The sequence below is a fragment of the Phasianus colchicus genome, chromosome 4 (assembly GCF_987193195.1).
Source record: "Phasianus colchicus chromosome 4, bPhaCol1.hap1.1, whole genome shotgun sequence".
Classification (NCBI taxonomy): domain Eukaryota; kingdom Metazoa; phylum Chordata; class Aves; order Galliformes; family Phasianidae; genus Phasianus; species Phasianus colchicus.
In genome coordinates this window covers 15,460,287-15,485,065 of record NC_143439.1, presented here as the reverse complement: position 1 = coordinate 15,485,065, position 24,779 = coordinate 15,460,287, and the positions used below count along the sequence as shown (strand labels likewise).

General features: G+C 51.2%; 1 long non-coding RNA gene across 1 annotated transcript; it reads left to right on the top strand.

The window, feature by feature from the left end:
• Positions 1 to 1,170: 1,170 nt before the first annotated feature.
• LOC149918084 (uncharacterized) lies at positions 1,171 to 8,008 on the top strand. The gene is made up of 5 exons (XR_016465833.1): positions 1,171 to 1,213; positions 1,412 to 3,334; positions 3,534 to 5,456; positions 5,655 to 7,577; positions 7,770 to 8,008. It is a non-coding gene; the product is annotated as an uncharacterized LOC149918084 (long non-coding RNA).
• Positions 8,009 to 24,779: the final 16,771 nt, after the last annotated feature.

The following is a 24,779-nucleotide window of genomic DNA, read 5'->3' as shown; positions in this document are numbered from 1 at the left end:
GGGATTGGGTCTTTGCTGTAGTTGGCCTTTTGCCTTGCTGCTCCTTTGGCTGCCTGGGGAGCGTGGCCCCCTGTAACGGAGGGCGAAAGCCACCTCTCCGCACCTGAGTGGGAAATGGAGCTCGCCGGACCCCGAGGCCGCCCTGTAAGCAGGGCAGTGCCGTTCCTCCCCTGCCCCGCTTCCTCCTCCGGCCCCTCGGCATGGTTGCCTGGTGGTGGCCTGTCAATGTGACGGCCCCGTACTCGGGGTGCGCGTCACGGCATTTGGCCTTTGGCTTTATCTGGGAGCCTTCAGTCCCCCGAGCAGCCCGCGCGCCCACCCTGTAACCAGGTGTGGGGAGGCTGCGGCACTGCAGCCGGCTGCTCTAGCCATCCAGCCGATGGGAACGACCCCTCCCTGTCCCGTCAGAGGGCGCAGGTTGAGGTTCTGCTTGCGTGTGCGGTGACCTCCCCGCTGGGTGGGTCGAGGTTGCTCCGCAGGCTCCCAAAGACAGGAGGTTGGTGATGTTCTGCTGCTGCCGGGCAGGCCAGCCTGTAACTCAGGCGTTGGCGGGAGCCTCGTGCTCCGCGGGGCTTCTTGCAGAGGGTGGGATGTGGGGGTACCGTCCTGTAGGCAGGGCTGTGCGTGCCCCCCGTGAGTGCTTGGTGAGCTGCGTTGTGAGGGAGCCCCCGTAGTCGGGCGGGAATGTGGCCCCGGCCTTTCAGAGGCACGGGGCCGCGAGATGTGGGGTTGGGTTTGCGCCCTCCCTGGAATCGCCGGGGCTGGGACCCCGACCGCGGCCTTTAGCCGTGTTGCCCCGCTGCCTGGCTGCTGAGAGTTGTTCCTGTTGCTGGGGGGGAAACCGAGCTCTGTGGCTCCAGGGGTGTCATCCACCCGCCTGTAATCAGGATCTGGGTGCGCGAGCGCTTTGCTCGGCTGGCAGCCTGTGTTCGGTGACCGCCCCGTTAGCGGGGTGTGGGTCGAGGTGGCCCGGACTGGGAGAGAAGGAGCCTCCCTCGGCCGGTGGGGATGGGGGCTGCCCTGTAAGCCAGGGAGCGAGAGTGCCCCGGAGTCCCAGGCCCTTTGCAGTGGTGGCAGTGGCTGGGGTCCCCCTGTAAGCAGGGCAGCCGACTCTTTGGCCGCTGCTTTTTGTGTGCCCAGCTCCAGTTGCCCAGTCTGCCCGCCTCTGTGATCCCCCGCAGCACCGGCTGGAAGCGCGCCGTGCGCCAGTGAGGTGAGCAAAGCTGCTCAAAGGAGTTTTTGCTGGGGTGGGTGGACTGGGGAGGGGGCATGCAAGGCCTTCGTTGGCTGGGTGGTCGCGTGCCGAGTTCCTTTGCGATGTCGGGTTTCCCTTTTTCTTCAGGTGGTGGGGGGCGGGGGCGTGTGGGCTTGCTGCTGGGCAGGTGTAACGGTGTCCCCGCTGACGTTTCAGGAGCTGCTGCAGAAGAAAGAAGAAGGAGCGGCGTGGGGACGACGCGGGAGGCAGGAGCGAGCAAGAAGAGGGCGCAGAAGCGTGCAGATGCGGGGGGGAAGGAGAGAGGCACCCTGGGCAAAGCACCTGTCCCGTTAGCGGGGGCGCAGTCACATTTGAGTTGAGCGTTGCCGGCGCCTTGGTTGACCAGGCCGGCTTTGTGCTGGGCGACCTCCCTGTAAGCAGGGATTGGGTCTTTGCTGTAGTTGGCCTTTTGCCTTGCTGCTCCTTTGGCTGCCTGGGGAGCGTGGCCCCCTGTAACGGAGGGCGAAAGCCACCTCTCCGCACCTGAGTGGGAAATGGAGCTCGCCGGACCCCGAGGCCGCCCTGTAAGCAGGGCAGTGCCGTTCCTCCCCTGCCCCGCTTCCTCCTCCGGCCCCTCGGCATGGTTGCCTGGTGGTGGCCTGTCAATGTGACGGCCCCGTACTCGGGGTGCGCGTCACGGCATTTGGCCTTTGGCTTTTTCTGGGAAGCCCCTTGGCACGTTGAGGTCTGCGGCCTCCGTGCAGCCTAGGGAGAGGTCACAGGCTCTTGTCTGTTGCCCGCGGTTATGGGTTTATTCCCAGGGTTTGGCTGCGCTGGGTTGTCCTTCCCTTCTGGAAAGTCTTGTCTGTGTGTGTGCGTTCCCCTTCCTTTCCTTGTTTGTGTTTGTGGAGTGACGGAGTGACTGAGCTTTCCCTTTAGGCCTCCACAAAGATGGCTGCAGCTTAGCTTCGACTTCCCTGGGGGGAATGGAGGACTTTGGTGCTTGCCGCAAAAGGGGTGTTCCCTCTCAGTCCCGCGGGCGCAGCGAGTGTCCTGTCTTCCTCCATTTTATTTAGTGTGGGTCAGAGCCACGTGATAGTTCAGTGGCCGAGGCCGCCCTGTAGTCGGGGTTTGGGCCTGTCCTTGCGTGGCCGCCTGTTCCGCTGGTGGCGTGACAGCCCCGTACTCGGGGCATGTGTCTCAAGCTGCGGAGCCTTCAGTCCCCCGAGCAGCCCGCGCGCCCACCCTGTAACCAGGTGTGGGGAGGCTGCGGCACTGCAGCCGGCTGCTCTAGCCATCCAGCCGATGGGAACGACCCCTCCCTGTCCCGTCAGAGGGCGCAGGTTGAGGTTCTGCTTGCGTGTGCGGTGACCTCCCCGCTGGGTGGGTCGAGGTTGCTCCGCAGGCTCCCAAAGACAGGAGGTTGGTGATGTTCTGCTGCTGCCGGGCAGGCCAGCCTGTAACTCAGGCGTTGGCGGGAGCCTCGTGCTCCGCGGGGCTTCTTGCAGAGGGTGGGATGTGGGGGTACCGTCCTGTAGGCAGGGCTGTGCGTGCCCCCCGTGAGTGCTTGGTGAGCTGCGTTGTGAGGGAGCCCCCGTAGTCGGGCGGGAATGTGGCCCCGGCCTTTCAGAGGCACGGGGCCGCGAGATGTGGGGTTGGGTTTGCGCCCTCCCTGGAATCGCCGGGGCTGGGACCCCGACCGCGGCCTTTGGCCGTGTTGCCCCGCTGCCTGGCTGCTGAGAGTTGTTCCTGTCGCTGGGGGGGAAACCGAGCTCTGTGGCTCCAGGGGTGTCGTCCACCCGCCTGTAATCAGGATCTGGGTGCGCGAGCGCTTTGCTCGGCTGGCAGCCTGTGTTCGGTGACCGCCCCGTTAGCGGGGTGTGGGTCGAGGTGGCCCGGACTGGGAGAGAAGGAGCCTCCCTCGGCCGGTGGGGATGGGGGCTGCCCTGTAAGCCAGGGAGCGAGAGTGCCCCGGAGTCCCAGGCCCTTTGCAGTGGTGGCAGTGGCTGGGGTCCCCCTGTAAGCAGGGCAGCCGACTCTTTGGCCGCTGCTTTTTGTGTGCCCAGCTCCATTTGCCCAGTCTGCCCGCCTCTGTGATCCCCCGCAGCACCGGCTGGAAGCGCGCCGTGCGCCAGTGAGGTGAGCAAAGCTGCTCAAAGGAGTTTTTGCTGGGGTGGGTGGACTGGGGAGGGGGCATGCAAGGCCTTCATTGGCTGGGTGGTCGCGTGCCGAGTTCCTTTGCGATGTCGGGTTTCCCTTTTTCTTCAGGTGGTGGGGGGCGGGGGGCGTGTGGGCTTGCTGCTGGGCAGGTGTAACGGTGTCCCCGCTGACGTTTCAGGAGCTGCTGCAGAAGAAAGAAGAAGGAGCGGCGTGGGGACGACGCGGGAGGCAGGAGCGAGCAAGAAGAGGGCGCAGAAGCGTGCAGATGCGGGGGGGAAGGAGAGAGGCACCCTGGGCAAAGCACCTGTCCCGTTAGCGGGGGCGCAGTCACATTTGAGTTGAGCGTTGCCGGCGCCTTGGTTGACCAGGCCGGCTTTGTGCTGGGCGACCTCCCTGTAAGCAGGGATTGGGTCTTTGCTGTAGTTGGCCTTTTGCCTTGCTGCTCCTTTGGCTGCCTGGGGAGCGTGGCCCCCTGTAACGGAGGGCGAAAGCCACCTCTCCGCACCTGAGTGGGAAATGGAGCTCGCCGGACCCCGAGGCCGCCCTGTAAGCAGGGCAGTGCCGTTCCTCCCCTGCCCCGCTTCCTCCTCCGGCCCCTCGGCATGGTTGCCTGGTGGTGGCCTGTCAATGTGACGGCCCCGTACTCGGGGTGCGCGTCACGGCATTTGGCCTTTGGCTTTTTCTGGGAAGCCCCTTGGCACGTTGAGGTCTGCGGCCTCCGTGCAGCCTAGGGAGAGGTCACAGGCTCTTGTCTGTTGCCCGCGGTTATGGGTTTATTCCCAGGGTTTGGCTGCGCTGGGTTGTCCTTCCCTTCTGGAAAGTCTTGTCTGTGTGTGTGCGTTCCCCTTCCTTTCCTTGTTTGTGTTTGTGGAGTGACGGAGTGACTGAGCTTTCCCTTTAGGCCTCCACAAAGATGGCTGCAGCTTAGCTTCGACTTCCCTGGGGGGAATGGAGGACTTTGGTGCTTGCCGCAAAAGGGGTGTTCCCTCTCAGTCCCGCGGGCGCAGCGAGTGTCCTGTCTTCCTCCATTTTATTTAGTGTGGGTCAGAGCCACGTGATAGTTCAGTGGCCGAGGCCGCCCTGTAGTCGGGGTTTGGGCCTGTCCTTGCGTGGCCGCCTGTTCCGCTGGTGGCGTGACAGCCCCGTACTCGGGGCATGTGTCTCAAGCTGCGGAGCCTTCAGTCCCCCGAGCAGCCCGCGCGCCCACCCTGTAACCAGGTGTGGGGAGGCTGCGGCACTGCAGCCGGCTGCTCTAGCCATCCAGCCGATGGGAACGACCCCTCCCTGTCCCGTCAGAGGGCGCAGGTTGAGGTTCTGCTTGCGTGTGCGGTGACCTCCCCGCTGGGTGGGTCGAGGTTGCTCCGCAGGCTCCCAAAGACAGGAGGTTGGTGATGTTCTGCTGCTGCCGGGCAGGCCAGCCTGTAACTCAGGCGTTGGCGGGAGCCTCGTGCTCCGCGGGGCTTCTTGCAGAGGGTGGGATGTGGGGGTACCGTCCTGTAGGCAGGGCTGTGCGTGCCCCCCGTGAGTGCTTGGTGAGCTGCGTTGTGAGGGAGCCCCCGTAGTCGGGCGGGAATGTGGCCCCGGCCTTTCAGAGGCACGGGGCCGCGAGATGTGGGGTTGGGTTTGCGCCCTCCCTGGAATCGCCGGGGCTGGGACCCCGACCGCGGCCTTTGGCCGTGTTGCCCCGCTGCCTGGCTGCTGAGAGTTGTTCCTGTCGCTGGGGGGGAAACCGAGCTCTGTGGCTCCAGGGGTGTCGTCCACCCGCCTGTAATCAGGATCTGGGTGCGCGAGCGCTTTGCTCGGCTGGCAGCCTGTGTTCGGTGACCGCCCCGTTAGCGGGGTGTGGGTCGAGGTGGCCCGGACTGGGAGAGAAGGAGCCTCCCTCGGCCGGTGGGGATGGGGGCTGCCCTGTAAGCCAGGGAGCGAGAGTGCCCCGGAGTCCCAGGCCCTTTGCAGTGGTGGCAGTGGCTGGGGTCCCCCTGTAAGCAGGGCAGCCGACTCTTTGGCCGCTGCTTTTTGTGTGCCCAGCTCCATTTGCCCAGTCTGCCCGCCTCTGTGATCCCCCGCAGCACCGGCTGGAAGCGCGCCGTGCGCCAGTGAGGTGAGCAAAGCTGCTCAAAGGAGTTTTTGCTGGGGTGGGTGGACTGGGGAGGGGGCATGCAAGGCCTTCGTTGGCTGGGTGGTCGCGTGCCGAGTTCCTTTGCGATGTCGGGTTTCCCTTTTTCTTCAGGTGGTGGGGGGCGGGGGCGTGTGGGCTTGCTGCTGGGCAGGTGTAACGGTGTCCCCGCTGACGTTTCAGGAGCTGCTGCAGAAGAAAGAAGAAGGAGCGGCGTGGGGACGACGCGGGAGGCAGGAGCGAGCAAGAAGAGGGCGCAGAAGCGTGCAGATGCGGGGGGGAAGGAGAGAGGCACCCTGGGCAAAGCACCTGTCCCGTTAGCGGGGGCGCAGTCACATTTGAGTTGAGCGTTGCCGGCGCCTTGGTTGACCAGGCCGGCTTTGTGCTGGGCGACCTCCCTGTAAGCAGGGATTGGGTCTTTGCTGTAGTTGGCCTTTTGCCTTGCTGCTCCTTTGGCTGCCTGGGGAGCGTGGCCCCCTGTAACGGAGGGCGAAAGCCACCTCTCCGCACCTGAGTGGGAAATGGAGCTCGCCGGACCCCGAGGCCGCCCTGTAAGCAGGGCAGTGCCGTTCCTCCCCTGCCCCGCTTCCTCCTCCGGCCCCTCGGCATGGTTGCCTGGTGGTGGCCTGTCAATGTGACGGCCCCGTACTCGGGGTGCGCGTCACGGCATTTGGCCTTTGGCTTTTTCTGGGAAGCCCCTTGGCACGTTGAGGTCTGCGGCCTCCGTGCAGCCTAGGGAGAGGTCACAGGCTCTTGTCTGTTGCCCGCGGTTATGGGTTTATTCCCAGGGTTTGGCTGCGCTGGGTTGTCCTTCCCTTCTGGAAAGTCTTGTCTGTGTGTGTGCGTTCCCCTTCCTTTCCTTGTTTGTGTTTGTGGAGTGACGGAGTGACTGAGCTTTCCCTTTAGGCCTCCACAAAGATGGCTGCAGCTTAGCTTCGACTTCCCTGGGGGGAATGGAGGACTTTGGTGCTTGCCTCAAAAGGGGTGTTCCCTCTCAGTCCCGCGGGCGCAGCGAGTGTCCTGTCTTCCTCCATTTTATTTAGTGTGGGTCAGAGCCACGTGATAGTTCAGTGGCCGAGGCCGCCCTGTAGTCGGGGTTTGGGCCTGTCCTTGCGTGGCCGCCTGTTCCGCTGGTGGCGTGACAGCCCCGTACTCGGGGCATGTGTCTCAAGCTGCGGAGCCTTCAGTCCCCCGAGCAGCCCGCGCGCCCACCCTGTAACCAGGTGTGGGGAGGCTGCGGCACTGCAGCCGGCTGCTCTAGCCATCCAGCCGATGGGAACGACCCCTCCCTGTCCCGTCAGAGGGCGCAGGTTGAGGTTCTGCTTGCGTGTGCGGTGACCTCCCCGCTGGGTGGGTCGAGGTTGCTCCGCAGGCTCCCAAAGACAGGAGGTTGGTGATGTTCTGCTGCTGCCGGGCAGGCCAGCCTGTAACTCAGGCGTTGGCGGGAGCCTCGTGCTCCGCGGGGCTTCTTGCAGAGGGTGGGATGTGGGGGTACCGTCCTGTAGGCAGGGCTGTGCGTGCCCCCCGTGAGTGCTTGGTGAGCTGCGTTGTGAGGGAGCCCCCGTAGTCGGGCGGGAATGTGGCCCCGGCCTTTCAGAGGCACGGGGCCGCGAGATGTGGGGTTGGGTTTGCGCCCTCCCTGGAATCGCCGGGGCTGGGACCCCGACCGCGGCCTTTGGCCGTGTTGCCCCGCTGCCTGGCTGCTGAGAGTTGTTCCTGTCGCTGGGGGGGAAACCGAGCTCTGTGGCTCCAGGGGTGTCGTCCACCCGCCTGTAATCAGGATCTGGGTGCGCGAGCGCTTTGCTCGGCTGGCAGCCTGTGTTCGGTGACCGCCCCGTTAGCGGGGTGTGGGTCAAGGTGGCCCGGACTGGGAGAGAAGGAGCCTCCCTCGGCCGGTGGGGATGGGGGCTGCCCTGTAAGCCAGGGAGCGAGAGTGCCCCGGAGTCCCAGGCCCTTTGCAGTGGTGGCAGTGGCTGGGGTCCCCCTGTAAGCAGGGCAGCCGACTCTTTGGCCGCTGCTTTTTGTGTGCCCAGCTCCATTTGCCCAGTCTGCCCGCCTCTGTGATCCCCCGCAGCACCGGCTGGAAGCGCGCCGTGCGCCAGTGAGGTGAGCAAAGCTGCTCAAAGGAGTTTTTGCTGGGGTGGGTGGACTGGGGAGGGGGCATGCAAGGCCTTCGTTGGCTGGGTGGTCGCGTGCCGAGTTCCTTTGCGATGTCGGGTTTCCCTTTTTCTTCAGGTGGTGGGGGGCGTGTGGGCTTGCTGCTTGGCAGGTCTAACGGTGTCCCCGCTGATGTTTCAGGAGCTGCTGCAGAAGAAAGAAGAAGGAGCGGTGTGGGGACGACGCGGGAGGCATGATCGAGCTTGCATATTCTGTTGGCTGTCAATCTTGTGCAATTAACTTGTCTTTTGGACCCTCACTGTTGAAAGTTGAAATGCGTGTATTGCTCTTGTTTGCTCTGTTTTGCCTCCATTGGTCTTTTAGAATAAAATTTATTTGCCTGTTTTTGTTGCAATGATATTTGCTTTTAATCTCTTGCCTGCATTGAATTTTGTTTTTTAAATTTTGCCTCCGTTAGCATAAGACTTCTTGTTGAATTGCCAGCCAGGCTTTTGTTTCTTTCTTTCACCTTTTAGGAAGAAGTTTTTTCTGTGCTGGAGATTTTGGTGGCCTTTCTTTGGGGTGTTGTGATTTCTTTCCAGTCTTTCCTTACGTATCATGGCATAGGGTATGGAATATTGCCTTGGCCTGGTTTAGGTCAGTTCTCCTGTTTCTGTCCCAGCTCCCTGTGCTGCTCCAGACCCTTTTCCTGTGTGCTCGGAGAAACCAAGAAAACGAACATTGTTCGCTCTGTCCAGAACTGCTCCGTAACAACTGAAAACATTGGAGTGTTATCAGTGTTGTATTTCTCCAGAACGGTTATGTACCATCCACCTTGAGGAAACGGTATTCTGACCCTGCTGAAATTAAGGCAGTATCTACCCCTTGTCCCGTGCCATTAATTTTATGCTCTGGTCTTGTATTAATCTTATATATCCTAACTATTTACTGTTTCCTGTCTTACTTGATGTTTACACACTTCTAATTTCCACATCCTGTGGTCCGTCCGTGTAAATGGTCTGTCCGTGATGTTCACTTAGTTCATGCTTTTGGGCTCTGTCTTTCATAGCTGTCCTTCGGTACAAGCGAGAGACTCCACTGTCGGATTACTGTTTGCTAAACTAGTTCTGACTTCAGCAGAATTCATTCCTCTTTAGTTGGGGTGGTTCTTATTGTCATAGTGTATTGAGGCCTGTAACAATTGTAGCGATGATGGCATGCTGTATTGTGTAGCAACTGTTAATTCTTCCACAGCGTCAACTCCCTTTGAGGTACACAACAGACACCAACCATTCTGCTTTACCCGGCAGGTGCCTGCAAGTCCTTTAGGAAAAGCGATCCCACGAGTAGGCTTGTCTTTGCTTAAGGCAGGAATAATCCAGTCTGTGTTGCTCAATGTGTTTTTTACTTGCACCACTGGGTCTTTACCCTTTTTCTATGGTACGCAGAATGTTTCATTGGACAGGACCAGCCCGGCTGACAGATCCCGGAGTGTTGACTAACCAGGTGGCTTTTGCTAAATACGTGTCCCGGTGTTTGAATGGAATGCACTCGTGGCTCGCTTTTAAAGTAGTCTTTAATAGGCTGGTGTATCGTCTGATTTTTCCAGATGCTGTGTGTGGTAGGGGACGTGATATACCAACTCAGCATTGTGTTCTTTTGCCCAGGTGATTATGAGGTGGTTTCAGAAATGAGTTCTGTTGTCTGACACTCTTCAGTGTCACCAGAAGGCTTGCTTTTCAGGGCCCAGGATAGTACTGAGGGCTGTAGCAATGTGCACGGGGCCTGTTTCCATCCACGCGGCGGTTGCTTCCACCATTGCGTGTGGTGCTCGGCTGGCCAACAGCTGTAATCTTTTCGCACATCTCATGGTTCGCTGAAGTTAATGAGCACTTTCTCTTTGTTCTCCTCCCGTTTTAGTAATGGCCCTTCTCCTGCTTCGTCTTATCTTGTGAGCTTCTGTCCTTGTTAAATGTTCTGGCTTTTGTAGACGTTTTTTTCTTCCCGCTTATGGGGGACAACAGTTATGAGCACTTTTGGTTCTCTGGTTTGAACTGTTGGACTTATAGGGATCGGAGAGACCACAAACTAGTTGTGAGAGTCATGGCAGCTGTGGGGCCCTTTAGAAGGGTTACGGTACCCACAGGCCCATTACAAAGACTGAAGCAATTGCAGAGCCTGTTGCAGGGATTGGAGCGGCTGCAGGATGTGTTGCAAGGGTTGGAGCAGCAGCAGAGCCCGTCGCAGGTGCTGGAGCGACCACAGGACTGCGGAGGACGCAACCTGGCTGTTCTTCATCAGTGGGTCATCCTGCTTTGTTTTCAATTTTTGGAACTGTGACTAAATTCACTTGTAGCTATTATTAATATTTTTTAGATAATAAAAGAGATTTAGAAGCTGCAGAAGTCCAGACGTCAGTACTGAGTGCTTGTGTCTGTTGCCTAATATATCTGATATTGTTAAGAGGAATAATGAAGAAAAAAAAGATTGTTAATTTGCCCAATACATAAAAAAGAAATCAGGTTCCAAACTGGGTCCCTTCTGAGAATGTCGAGTCATGCTGTCTGATGTTTCTCATTTATCTCATGTATTTATGGAACATATATGTTTTCTAAATTAAGCTTGTTAAGCATTTTTTCAACGTTGTTGTCCTTGGCGCATATCCTCTCAAACATTTCATAGTAGCTGCTAGTCGAAAGTCAGAAAGAACTTTCTCTTACATCCTCCTGCCTGCAAATACAATAAAAGATGAACGAAAGGGGAAAAAATCTTCTGTTTCTTGAATGTCTGTAATAGGATGTGCTGGGATTTGGGAAGGCAAAATCCTTGCTGTTGTCCTCCCATATGTGTTTATGAAGCCATAATGAATCATTAAATTAGAGCTATTGATAGGTTTTTAACTCCAGGCGGGGATCATTTTGTTCATTTAATCTGATATCATTCATATCAGAGAACGGGGATCGTGTCCGGGGATCTCTGCGTTGAGATTTTTTTGGGAGATCTTGCTGATTGTAAATTCGTTTCTTCATCGGCACTGAGGCTTTTCTTTTACTTCAGCGCATAGCAATGTGGGTTTTCTCTCTGTTTTTTGTTGGATTTTAAAGGTTGGATTTACTATTTCCTCATCGTAAACAAGAGAAATGTTGTTTTTCTGTTTACGTGGAAATTATTACCAGGAAGTGACCGATGTCACACGCTCATAGAAGATGAAAAATTCTTTGCGGTTATGAAATCACCACATACGATCTAAGTTGCTGTCGCGATTCTGGATTCGTTCATTATCTATTTCCATTTGCTTTAGTATTTTTTTTTAAGTATTTTTAATACTTTAGGCTCTTGGCCTCAGTTCTACCTTTTGAAAAAGATTTCCGAAAGCTAATTAGGTTCGTGTTGATAACCAGTATTATTCTCTGCTAGTTTCACTGGATGTAGCCTTCTGGAATTCTGAAGTTTTGAATTGAAATGCTAAAACTAAACAAAAAGTTTAGAGCAGTTTGCAAATTTGTGAACTTTAACTTTTCATCTTGTGTAAGAGTGTAAGACCGCTCGCGTCCCATCTCTTAAAATGCAGTTAATCTGCCTGGTTATTCTCAAACTTTCTTATCATTTAGGAATCTTTTTTACTTTTGATATGACTAAGTCTGCTTATCTTATCCTCCTATATATTTTCAAGCGGAAAAATCCGTGACGGTCCTTGAAACAGCTCCTTTTGAAATGTTTTCCCTGCTCCGTTCAGCGCTATGAAATACGGTTGTCTTTTCTGAGTAGCAAAAGTCACCGTTCATTCTTCTGTAGTGACTACTGAATCTCAGTCCCGAGGTATTCAAATGGAGGAAAAAAAAGACAGAAAGTCGAAATTGTTCACTTCGGCACAGAAGTTGATTTTTATTAACTTATTTTAAACGTATTTTAGCATTTCAAAATGAAACGTATACATGTGATATCATCGTTACAGTACCAGATGTTGTATGTTAAACACGTTATCGCTTTGGGAAAATAGTAATTTTTGGTATGTATCGTTATTTCATTCAAAGAGGGTTTGCTGCTCTTTTCTAGTTTCTGCATGTGAAATTCTAGCGGGTGAGATACCGACTGTTATAAATAAAAAAATATTTTAGGAAATCTGTAGTCAGATTCAAATCAGAGCTGGTTAGTTCTATAGATAGCAGAGCTGTGTTTGCCAGCCTTCTGCACTTTGTTTCGCGTGCCTGTCTTTTCGGTTAGAATCACCTAAAATCTGTTGATTTTTTTGGATGATTTTTATTCCCCGTCAAAACTGTGATCATCTTTAATATTGAAAAATGCTTAGCGTATTCAAGGGCACAGAAAACTAACCAATCTAAAAGGGGATGTTAGTCTGCTACGGAACTTCCATTATGTTCTAGTGTGTGAAGTCCACTACTTTTTGTTCCTTTGCAGTTTTCTTTCCTCTTGTTCATTTTCTACTTTTATTTTTCTGAAGACAAGCGAGCATTTTATATTTTTTGGTACTGTCTTCAATCTGTTAGGCTTTCTACGAGTTGTCTTTTTCCATACCTGCTGTTTGCATACTCTTGCCTCTGCTCTGTTGGTTTTGTTTTGTTTTGTTTTTTTTAAACTGGAGTGGTCCTCAGTGTATTTCCTGCACTACTTGTTTTAGTTGTGTGTCTGCATCAGATATTCCTATGAAGGAGAGACCAGTCAATCAAAGAGACTTGTTTGTGGCTGATGGTACCGGAGAGCTTAAACAACGTTTGTACAAGTATTGATCATCTCTGGTTGCTGTAGAGTTTGATGTTGTGAGTTCATGTGTGCTTATACTTACACACAAGAGCTGCTCTGGAATGTGCTGCTGCAGATTTTGACTAGTGTGGCATGCAGGCTCTTGCTCGTTTCTGGTGAAAATGCGCAGCTAATGGTGGCGAGTATGTTAAAAGATAGTGTTTTGTAGCCGAGAATGTGCTCTATAAAATAGTGTTATTGTGCTCTTTGTATCCACTGCAGTTCTCGTGGCAGTAAATAGGAAGCATTACTTTTGGAGCAGCCTACGTATATTTAGGATGGATGGATGGACGGATAGATAGATAGATTCTTCAAAGTCCACTAGTGTTTCAGTTCTGGAAGCCAACGTGTCCAAGTCATGCACATTTTACTACTTACTGCATGATATAATCTAGTTGCAGTGGAAATGCTAAGTCACAGCACGAACTGGTGATGGAGCACCCGCTGGGAAGGCAGGGCCAACGCAGGGGAACTCGGGTGCATGCAATGCACCAGACCTCGTTTAAGGGTTGGCAGTAGAGGTGACGGTTTCTAATCTGGAGATCCCCGCTTATCGCAGAACCTTCCAGGCCTTCTGAAAGTAAATACACCTTCATTTCAAAACAGAAAGGAAAATTGGCTTTGGGACGTAGATATCAGTCGTGCTATTTTGCGACGAATATTCTTTCTATAAATTTCAATTATAACATTAGTAAATAACATTAACTATTTTCATGCTAGCCGAGGCAGTGTTAATGCCATACAGGTGGTTTGGTTGTTGCAGAGTGATGAATGCGTATTACTAGCTGTCTCTTTCTTGAGTTTCTTCACTTCTATACTTCTTTAATCTGTGCCAGCTGAAACTTACTAGAACTCCAGAAGGGTCAGCCGGGGCGCGCATTCATGCCGCTTCCTCCTCTTTTTCTTAGAAGAAGAGAATAAATATGTTTGCGTCTTTTAGCAAGTCACTCGTTCAGGTACTACGAGCTTCCCCGCAATTTTGATAATGATTTAATAGGTTGAATATCCACGTCATCACTAGAACAACAACAACGTCGGAATATTCAGAGAGCGAAGCGAAAGAAATTCAACGGGCAAGGTTTATGTATAGACTTCCTTCTAAAAGTGGGAGGAACTGATTTGTTATCCACCTTCTAAACTGAAAATCGGCTTAGAGATAAATATACGAGCTAAAAAGTCCTGCTATTGGAGCATCAGTGTACTCAGACTTGGATATTCCAAACTAAGTCTTTGGTTTGTCTTTGACAGAACGACTTCTTTGTGAGAAAAAATATTCGAAGACAATAGAGAGACCTTCAGTTAAGGTCAGCAGTTGAGAAGATCTGTTTGCCTCAACTGCAAGCACAAGATGACTGACGTTGGAAGGGGCCACCTGTTACCACAGAATCACAGAATCACAGTAGGGGTTGGAAGGGACCTCCAGAGATCATCGAGTCCAACCCCCCTGCCAAAGCAGGTTCCCTATACCAGGTCGCACAGGTAGGCATCCAGGCGGGTCTTGAATATCTCCAGAGAAGGAGACTCCACGACCTCCCTGGGCAGCCTGTTCCAGCGCTCCGTCACCCTCACCGTAAAGAAGTTCTTGCGCACATTGGTGCGGAACTTCCTATGCTCCAGCTTCTGGCCATTTCCCCTTGTCCTGTCTCCGCACACTGCTGAAAAGAGTCTGGCCTTGCCACTTTGCCCCCCACACCTTAGATATTTATAGACCTGGATCAGGTCTCCTCTCGGTCTTCTCTTCTCAAGGCTAAACAGACCCAGTTCACTTAGCCTTTCTTCATAGGGGAGATGCTCCGGGCCCTTCACCATCTTTGTGGCTCTCCGCTGGACTCTTTCCAAGAGATCCCTGTCTTTTTTGTACTGGGGAGCCCAGAACTGGACTCAGTGCTCCAGATGAGGCCTTATCAGGGCAGAGTAGAGGGGGAGGATCACCTCCCTCGACCTGCTGGCCACACTCTTTTTAATGCACCCCAGAATGCCATTGGCCTTTTCGGCCACAAGGGCACACTGCTGGCTCGTGGCCGACCTGTCGTCTGCCAGGACACCCAGGTCCCTCTCCGCAGAGCTCCTCTCCAGCAGCTCATCCCCCAACCTGTACCGGTGCATGCGATTATTCCTCCCCGGATGCGAGACTCTACACTTGCTTTTGTTAAACCTCATCTGGTTTCTTACTGCCCAGCTCTCCAGCCTGTCCAGGTCTCACTGAATGGCAGCACAGCCTTCGGGTGTGTCAGCCAATCTTTCTAACTTTGTATCATCTGCAAACTTGCTGAGAGTGGCCACTATCCACTCATCAAGGTCATCGATGAAGATGTTGAACAAGACCGGACCCGGCACCGACCCCTGAGGAACACCGCTAGTTACGGGTCTCCAGCCAGACTCTGCACCGCCAATGACGACCCTCTGTGCTCTGCCAGTCAGCCAGTTCTCAACCCACCTCACTGTCCACTGTTCTTATAGAACTCACTCGTTGACCAAGAGGAAACGGGGAATCCGGATTGTCTTTCTAGTTCAGTCACAAGTTACAGGTGTTTCAACCTGGATTATGTACCGCTTTGGGGTTTTTCTTTTTTTTTTTTTTTCTTTTTTCTGCTACTCGTATTTTGTTTGGATTTTTTGAGCTTCATTTCTAAAGTAGGAAAAAATATTCTTCTTAGAGAAAATCACCAGAATGCTGAAGGTAATTTCTGTCTAAATAGGTTATAAGCTTTTCCTACAGACTTTTCTTCCATACACCCTAGATAATATGAGAAGTGATTACCTGTGTTTGAAAAGTAGTGTTTTATTCAAATTTACAAACTATTTTATGTTGAGTTCTTCTACACACGGCTCATTTTCACATTTTTAATGCAAATTAGTAGAACAGCTGTGCGATAGTTGGTATACGATGAAATTCGACTACACGCTCGTGACTCAAGGAGAAGACCAACCTCACGTAGCGTAGCACACGGGCCCCGAGCTGCACGTGAGGGACGAATAAGACACATTAAAATGAATCAGATACTAATCTAATACTACTAAAATGATACTAGTACATACGAGAAGTTGCAAATGAGCAAGAGTAATTGTCCTTATGTCTTTCTTCGTCATCCTAACACAAATCCACTGGAATTTTGGCAGCTTTTCTGTCGAGAAGATAGTGCCAGTCCCTTGGAGAACTTCAGAACGCTACGACCGATGGATTTCACGAGTAACCACGGCAGCCTCGCCCTTCCTAAAGCCTCCTACATAAAGATTTCAAAAAAGTACACGTAGCTCTGCGTGCTTTCCAGTACAAAATAAAGTTTGATATTGTTAAATTAGAGATGTAGTGCGGGTTTTAATTCCGATTGCATCGTTCCGTATACTTCAACTGTCACGACTATCTTGAAAACCCGAACTGGCCATGGAATTTACACAACACATAGTGACGTTGCTCTAGACCGCGGGCATGGGGAAAAACAAAACATACGCTTCAGAAAACCAGCTACAAATGCAAAGAAACGATAAAGTACAAGGAATGTATTGCAAGCGCTGGTGAGGAAAATCTTTTACTCCATTTTCAGGTGAGGTTTATAACTGGGCTGTAGAGAGTAAAAAGCTGAACTATCAGCATTGAGTTTTATAATATTTATGGCAGGAAGAAGGAGCGTTAAGACATTTATTGAGGTTGGTTAAGCACATCAACGAAGCTGGGGAGAAGTGTGCAAAATCTCGTGTGAGTGCAAACGTAATCTTGCGAGAGTTATGCTATTACATGAAACAATAAATAAAGATAACTTCGGCTCTGCATCACGGCTACTAAAGCTGTAGATATTTTCTGTTTCCAAAACCGTAGCTTAGGGACAGGAAGAGTTATATTTTTAACTAGGGTTAAGCTGGGTACAAATGGAAGTCGAGCACTCGATTATTCCTGTGCTTTTTTTTTTTTTTAAATTTATTTAAAGAGGAATTAAATAGTAACTACTTCAAAACTGTGAGTTCCAAAACATCACGAGATTTCTATAGAATAGATCTGGAGCAAAGTGATCGGACTTCCTTGGCCCAGCACCGGCGCCTTTTTTTCCTGCGTATGTATACTGAAGGGCAAGGGGACATAGGGAAATTTCCTTACCTTTTAAGTTAAATACGATTCATTTCGAGAACCTACACACAGTCTACATGAGTATGGGTCGGGTAACCGGAAATTCAGATTCGGACTTAGGGCCCCGGCGCACACCGTCAGCATCAAAGAAAAACGGACAGGCAGAGAGCGACGATAAAGGTGCCCGAAATCATGTAAAAAAGAAAAAACGCTGGGGGCAGAAAGAAAGCTACTCGGGAGGACAGATACAGAAAATCTGGTGGAACAGACAGAAAAAAATCACATTTTGTTATGGAAATCTCTGCCGGTAGTCAGGAAGGAATACTCTGCCTTCTCTCGTAATACCGCACGAGCCAAGAAAACTTCCTATTCTGCTGTGCGGCATACTCCAAATCATGCTACGCTCTCCTGGCGTATACTTAAGGTTACGCAAACTTCAGATAATACAGAGCGCTGTGGGCTTTATATGAAACTTCCATCTTAGGAGGATTTTTTTTTGGTACGGTGGTGACAACTTATGTGAAAAGTGTACTTTTGGAAACGGCAAACACTGACCTGAACAGTAAGTGCTACTATTTATCTCTGGTAGCAATGTAGATGTTTGCGAGGAATGAGTAATTTAACACGGAGCGCGCCAGCAAGAAGGTTCATCCCTCGCGAAATTCTGTATCTAACGTTTTCTTCGCAGTACAGGTTGTACGCAGATGTCCAGGTGTCTAGGAAGCCCGTCCGCTGTTTGAGCACTTGAATAGTTCTTGAACGTCTACGTATCTTGAATTAGCTCTCATTGCTGATCAAATGCTTAAGGTCAGCTCTTTGATTAGAAATACATAATCATGATAACCGGGGTTACTCGGGCTACTTCAGTTTCGTGTTACAGTAACTTAGATGTGAATGTGACAGTTACGTGAAATCCTGTTCGTATTCGGAGGGTGGCGCTCACCGATTCTTATGAAAATACCATTTGGTTCCGCGTGCCGTGAGCAATTGCTTCGTCCAGTTTAACGTATGTAAAAGGTCGACTTTGTTCTACGAGTATCCTTTGCCTCGTCTGTGCTACATTTTGTGTAATGCCGTTCCTTCAGGTTACAACGTGACGCCGTCTCCGGGTGTTTGATGTAAGGTTGCCTTGTCTCAGGCGGTCGGAACGGTCTTCTGTTGTCAGCGGTTATTCTTCAGTGCTGGTAAAGGAGAGGGAAACACGTACGTGTAGGGGAATCCCGGGAGATGAACTGTCTGTGGAGGAACCTCTCTGATTTCCCCGTTCTCTTCTCAGATGAAGATTGAAAAAACGAACGACCTTCCGTCTGTGTAACTGAGTACTTCAGCGAAGGCGGTTTGACAGCCGTCTCTATGACAGAGCAGACGGCGGGAGAATATTCTAGGTATATTCTTTCCCTCCGGTAGATTCTTTCATTCTGGCGTACCGTTGATGCAGAAGGAAAATTCACAGCACAAAGTGCTCGCTAGGAACGTTGTTTTTTGAGAGGGAACCGATGCTTCATTATTTTTGGAGGGATTTGAGAACCGTAGAAAATATTTCTGATATTAGTTACTTGAAAGGACGTTCGGGCAAAAGAATGAAACGTTCTTTATTCCTTAACGAATTTTTGTACTCTTTTTAAAGAGAAGAGGTAGTCAGGTGTGTGGAAAGTTGGGTTTCTGTATAGTTTCTCCTTCGGGTGTCCTCCCAGCACAACCTCACCTGACGCTTTAAATCGGAGCTGGAGAACTGAGAAGAGATTATTTAAATGTCTGAGGATACGGCGGTAGTCCTGACAAGAAAGTGAACAAATAGGCGAGCCTGAGCTACCCTCTGCGACAAGTGAGTGTCAGGACAGGGACCGAAAGAAACGTTTCAGTCGGCCAAGAGAAGATACGAGGCTAGTTTCTGTGCCGATCAAGAGACATCTGGTTTGTCAGACCTTTTCAAAGCAGCCAGGGGGGGGGGCGTAGTGAAACAAAGATCTAGCTACGGAGGCACGAGAACGGGCGGCTTTTAAACTGCTGCGGTCGCAGTTTATTCTCCGGCTGCATGCAACGCTCTCAACGGAGTGCTTGGATTCCACGTGCCTCTGTGTGATTACTCAACCGAAGCTGGCGATCGTAGCCTTTAGAATGCAAGACATAGTTTTGTTTAAAACTTTAGTAGACCTTTTCCTAGCTGTACGTAGCACGGAGTGCAAACCTCTTTTTCATACTAACAAAACAGTTCCACGCAAAAAGCCACAAGCCGTGAAACGTTAGTTAGCAAGTAACATTATTGAGGTATAATGTGAAAAAACTATCAAACAATTCTTCTCTACAAAGTGAAAATGTATGGAAATTATAAGCAACGATGAGTCAACGTAGAAACGAATCAGAATCCGCCGCTCTAAATTAAAGGCGTTTGAAACAGAATTGCTATATGCCTAAGCATTTTGAGAGTGGAAAGGTGGATGTATGTTCTGGATCACTTAAATAAATGCGAATTAAAAATACTGCATCTGAATAAGGTCGAAAGAAAAACTTCTGTTGCGACGCAGCAGTAAGTCAGTAAACGTTCAGTTTTCTCAAATGTCGAAATGTGGCTTCCCGCGGTACCGCGAGGTTACGCTGGGGATGGATTCGATTCCTACCCCTGCTGCTGCTGATTCTTATTAGATGTACGATATCGTTTCTGTTCAGGGTACAAATATCTGACAACTGCAAAGCCGGTATTTAAAAAGTACTCTGTGGCGTGAATGTGTGAAACCGCTTTTTATGTGTTTAAGTTTAGAGATGGAGAGGGGAAAAAAATAAATAATAAGGTCTTTCAGTTTCCAGCTAGCTATTTAAAGGGATCTTTTGGTAGTGGGTTCATGGTGTGCTTTTTTTTTTCTTGGCTTTTTTTTTTTTTCTTTTTTTTTCTTTTTTTTTTTTTTTTGGCATCCAGCTTGAAAGATTTCCTTGCAGTTTTGTCCTTGACCGTGTTGAATGGCTGGTGAATCTTCTGCCTTGTTATAGCTTTGTTGTACAAAGGACTTTTTACAGCGCTCAAAATAGGATGGCCTTTTCAAGCGCACGCCGTGCCTCTTTCTGAGGAGGAGAGTGCAATTTAATTTTTCGTGTCTCTGAAATTCAGTCGGAGCCACAGCTTTTTGCAGCGCTCCCGCAAGCCTGGAGCAATGCTGTATAACCACGTATTCCGAGCAGCTGAAAGTCGCTAACAATCAGAACTACACCGCCATTTTTTTTTTAACGGTAAGGTGACGTTCTTTTCAGCATTTATGTTCAGTTCTATGTTTCATATGACGCATCTCGTTTTAAGCAAATGCCACCATCTACAACGCTGCAGGATGGTTAAGATACGCAAATATTGACTTTTTATTTTTATTTTTAATTTTTCTATCGGAGGTTTGTTTAAAGTTTAGCACCTTAGAAAGACCTGCAAGTAACTTCCTTCGGTGCTTTGCTGTTTCTAGCATGCCAAACGTTTATCTCTCAGTCACCGTTGTTTTCACTGCTGATAGAGCCTTGTATTACTTCAATAGGTCCTGACAAACTTGTGATGTTATTTCGGAGCGCCAAGAAAAATACAGGTACTTTAGCCAGAAAAAGAAAGTTCAGGCAGGCATTCCGCACCCTAGCGAGCTCTACAGGCAGGCTGTTAATAACGGAAGAGGAGAAGGCTGAGGTATTTAACAGCATTTTTGCCTCGTTCTTCATGGTCAGCTGCTCTTCCCCCAGACCTCGAGCGGATCGGTTGCAAGGCGAGGACTGCGTCCATCCTGCTGGAAGCGACGATCGGGTTGGCGGCCACCTGAGGAACCCGGCGTGTCCCAATGACATGCATCCCAGATCTTTGAGGGAATTGGCTTATATAGTTGCCAAGCCACTCCTGATGATATTTCAGAAGTCACGGAAGCCGAGTGAAGTCCGTGACGGCTGGAAAAAGGGTGATGTCACGCACATTTTCAAGAAGGGTAAAAAGGATGCCTCGGGGAACTGCCAACCTGTCAGCCTCATCTCTGTGCCGGAGGAGATTGCGGACGGACTCCTTTGGTCTGCCGTGATAGGAAAAGGGGAAATGGGTTCAGACCATTTGCAGTGACACACCTTCGCTTCATACACACTTCCGTATCAGGTGCTATTTTGTCAGACTGCCCCTCTGCTGCCATCTGTCACACGGCGACAAAGCGTAAGGGAATACCGGTGCCGAGATCCCCCTGGGATGCTTTCTTTTTAAAAACAAAAATGCTGAGGAGAGCTGGTTGCTCTTCAAGGATGCCTTCCTGAGAGCACAAGAACTCTCTGTCCCACTGAACAAAAAAGCAGGCAGAGGAGGGAGGAAGCCGGCGTGGCTCAGTAAGGACCTGCTGAGGGTGCTGAGGGCGAAGAAAGGTGCGTACAGACTCTGGAAACAAGGGCGTGCCACCTGGGAAGAATACAGGGATGTCGTCCGGACTTGCAGATGTGGGATCAGGAAAGCCAAGGCGCAGGTGGAACTGAACTTGGCGAGGGACGTGAAAAACAACAGGAAGACTTTCTATAGGTACATTGGCCAGAAGAGACAGGCCAAAGCGAGGGTACCTCCTTTGGTAAATGTAAAAGGAGAACTGGCTTCAACGGACGGAGAGAAGGCCGAGGTACTGAATGAGTTCTTTGCCTCGGTCTTCACTGGCGGCCAGGACTCCAGTGCTCTTTAACATCTTTATCAATGACATCGATGACGGAATCGAGTGCACCCTCATCAAGTTTGCTGACGACACCAAGCTGAGTGGTGCGGTCGACACGGTTGAAGGACGGGATGCCATTCAGAGGGACCTCGAGAGGCTAGAAAGGTGGGCCCGGGTGAACCTGATGAGGTTTGACACGGCAAAGTGCAGAGTTTTGCACTTGGGCCGGAGGAATCCCAGGCATCCCTACAGACCGGAAGGAGCGGTCCTTGAGAGCAGCCTTGTGGAGAGGGACCTGGGGTCTTGAAGGATGAAAAACTTAATATGAGCCAGCAGCGTGCCCTCGCAGCTCGGAAGGCAAATGGGATCCTGGGCTCCATCAAGAGAGGGGTGGCCAGCAGGGACAGGGAGGTGATTGTTCCCCTCTATTCTGCTCTTGTGAGGCCCCATCTGGAGTACTGCGTCCACGTCTGGAGCCCCCAGTACAAAAAAGACAGGGAGCTGTTGGAGAGGGTCCAGAGGAGGACCACAAACATGATCAGGGGACTGGAGCACCTCCCCTATGAGGGCAGGCTGAAGGAGCTGGGGTCGTTCAGCCTGGAGAAAAGAAGGCTGCGGGGTGACCTCATTGCAGCCCGTTGAGGGATATGGTTTAGCGAGAACCATTGGTGATGGGTGGATGGTTGGACTGGATGATCTTACAGGTCTTTTCCAACCTTAGTGATTCTGTGATTCTGTGTGATTTCAGTACCTAAAGGGAGCCTACAAGCAGGAGGGGAATCAACTCTTTGAAAGGGTGAGTGACAGCAGGACAAGGGGAAATGGTTTTAAGCTGAGGGGCCTGAAACAGTGATGGAGCACCTGGCGGGAAGGCGGGGCTGACCTAGGCGAGCTCAGGTGCATGTAATGCAGCTGATTCAGCAGAAGGGGTGGAGCCAGGGTCCCACCCCTTCCCAGACCTCATTTGAGGGCTGGCAGCGGAGGCGAGGGCCCCTGGCCGGAGATCTTTGCCTGCCGGAGGCTTTTTGAAGGTAAGCGGCGTGCTCCTTTGGTGGCTCCTGTGTTTGGGCTTGTTTTCGTTTGCTGCGGTCTAGGACTTTCCACCTTGCTATTGTTGCTGTGCTTTTGATCGTGCTGTAGCGTTACGCAGACCACGTGAAAAGCTGTTCTTCCTCCTGTTTATAATCTCCCTTCGAGTGCTAAAAGCCCCCAGTGAGGCTTTTTCTTCTCCAAGATAAACAAACCCGGTTCCCTCAACTTTTCTTGACGGGAGAAGTGATGCAGCCCTTGCACATTTTTTTCAGCCTTCCTCCGGACCCACTTCAGAGGCTTCGCCTTATTTCTCCTGGCGAGGGGCACGGGCGCAGGAATCTAGCTGGGGCGTCTTAAAAATGGGTAGGTGGTGTGCTTCTAGAAACTGGGGAGTTGCCTGACCACCGTGGCTGACGAAATCTGATGGTGAGCAGCGTGGCCATCGCATCGGGCCGTCTCTCTGAGACTCTGGGTCGTGTGTTATCAGGCCCCGTGGACTTGAGCGCACCTAGTCTCGTCGGGTAGTCTCAGACTCGCTCTTTTCCTACATCGGGAGGGATTTTGCTCCCGCAGTCCCCGCCCAGAAGCACAGGGACGTGAGAGATGCGGAGAGCAGACGGCCAGAGGCGAAGAACTCGCTGTGCGCCTCAGCCTTCCCTGTGACCTTTGTTGCCTTTTCTCGCTTACGGAGGGAGTACGCTTTCTTTGGCCCTTCTCTTCCGAGCGGTGTGCCTGCAGAAATCTTTTCTTGTTATTTTTTGTATCTCCTACCGAGTTCAGTTTCATCTGTGTGTTGGTTGATTTGCCTCCGTGTGCCTGGAAAGCGTCCCCGTATTTTCCCAGGCGACGCTTCCCTGTTTCCCCGGCCCTTACTTTCTTCTCCTTTTCTCCCATTTTTTAACCTTTCTTTCTTCTCCTTTTCTCCCATTTTTTAACCGGCGGGCTGCCAGTTTCCTGCCTTCTGAGCTTGTTTTCTACTGCGGGGGGCTGGAGAACTCTCATGCTCTCAGAAAGGCATCCTTAAGGAGTTCTTTTTATGCTCTTTTCAAATTCAGCATTTGAGAAAAAGAAATAGACATATATTTCTTCTGAAATTCTTGTCGGTTTTTGCAAGTGGTCCTTACTGGTGTGTCTCGGAAGTCTAAATATTGTAAGCACTAAGATTTGGGTGACTGTAAGGGAACTGCCAAGCCAGGGCCCGAACTGCTGATTGAGCACCTGGAAAAAGAGAAGGGAGGGGTCGGGCGTGGGAGCACAGGTGAAGGCGATTCGCCTGCAGGAAGGGAAGGATTGGAGCCAGGCTCCACCCCTCCTAAGCTTCATTTAAGGGCTGACTGCCTCTGAGGAAGGATCTCTTCCGGGAGATCCCTCCTCGGTGGAGTTCTTCCTAGATCTTCAGAGACTGGTGAGCGTTCTTCTTTTTGCGACATCTCCTCGTTGCACCGGTCCCGGTGCAGTTAGGAAGATGAAATCTGAAACCTTGCTCTTTCCTCGCTTTTCTTCCCCGTATCGCTGTTTTTTTGTTGCACCGGGTGTTACGAACCTGTGAACTGATGCGAACTGCTGAGAAAGGCTAAATGGGGTAAGGAAGGTTATGAGACCTCCCGTTGTCCTTACGCAGTTTAGTTTTATTTCTATTATGTTTTCAAATGAGAAATCCGCTTAGTTTGACATTCGTTGAGTAGGCTTGGGCGGAGTTTGGTAACCTGAGTTGATGGAGAAGGGAGATGACTGCGGACGTTACCACACATAAGCGTAGAAACTAGAGAAGATTAGAGCTTCCTCAGGTGCCAGGGGATAGGAGCTCTATATAGACAGTGGCAGAACAAAGGTCAAATTACTGAAACCGTTTGCGATCAAATGCCGTTCGTTGTCGACAAGCTTATGTGAACGAAGGCTTGAGGATTTTGTTTCTGATTTGTCATCAAAATTTAGAAAAAAGAAAACCTTTTTCTCTTCGCCGACGGAGAATACACACTTGTAGCCCGGGCCTCTGTCTAAAGCGAGGGTAAGGAGAGTTGGAGAGTTTATACTTGTACGTATAAGGGAAAACACAACGGAGACTGGGTACGCGTGCTGGCAGCTCGATTCTGAAAGCAGTTAAAACATTACAGGCCAGGAGAGGGACTTCTTCGGAGGTTTAAGGTTTTATAGCTGCGAACCGTACGTCTTGCTCGGCCATTCTGGATATTAATGGTAGGATACGTGCTAACAACATGAACTGTAAAATGACGTGGAGCGTAGCAGTTAAAAACATTCAACTTCGGGTGGGAGAGCATCTTTACTCATAGCTATGAATTAATTGCCCATTTGAGATAGATCTTACAGAGGAATGAAATGAGAGGGACGCATCCGTTAACTCCAACAGTCTAATACGGCCTGATTCAGTATTTGCTTTATCATCTGTTTTTTAACTATTCCTAAAGTTTACCACCGCTCAGAGTCACCCCACCGCTTGACAGAACGCCCACATCCCGGAAGGGAGATGCGTTCACTGGAGGTTCAGTTCCAAGCATGTATTATGTGCTTGAGTAGGCAAGGAAGAGACTTGGCAGTAAACAGCCCTTCCTTCCCCTACCTCTTAAAACAATGATTCAGCCCCCTAAGAAAGAGGCTCCAAGCAGTTGTCAGAATAAACACAACTGAGTGCAGCTACGAGGCAGGCACCAGTCAGATTCCATGGCTTCTCTTTGGTATTTCTATAAATGATCAGGACAC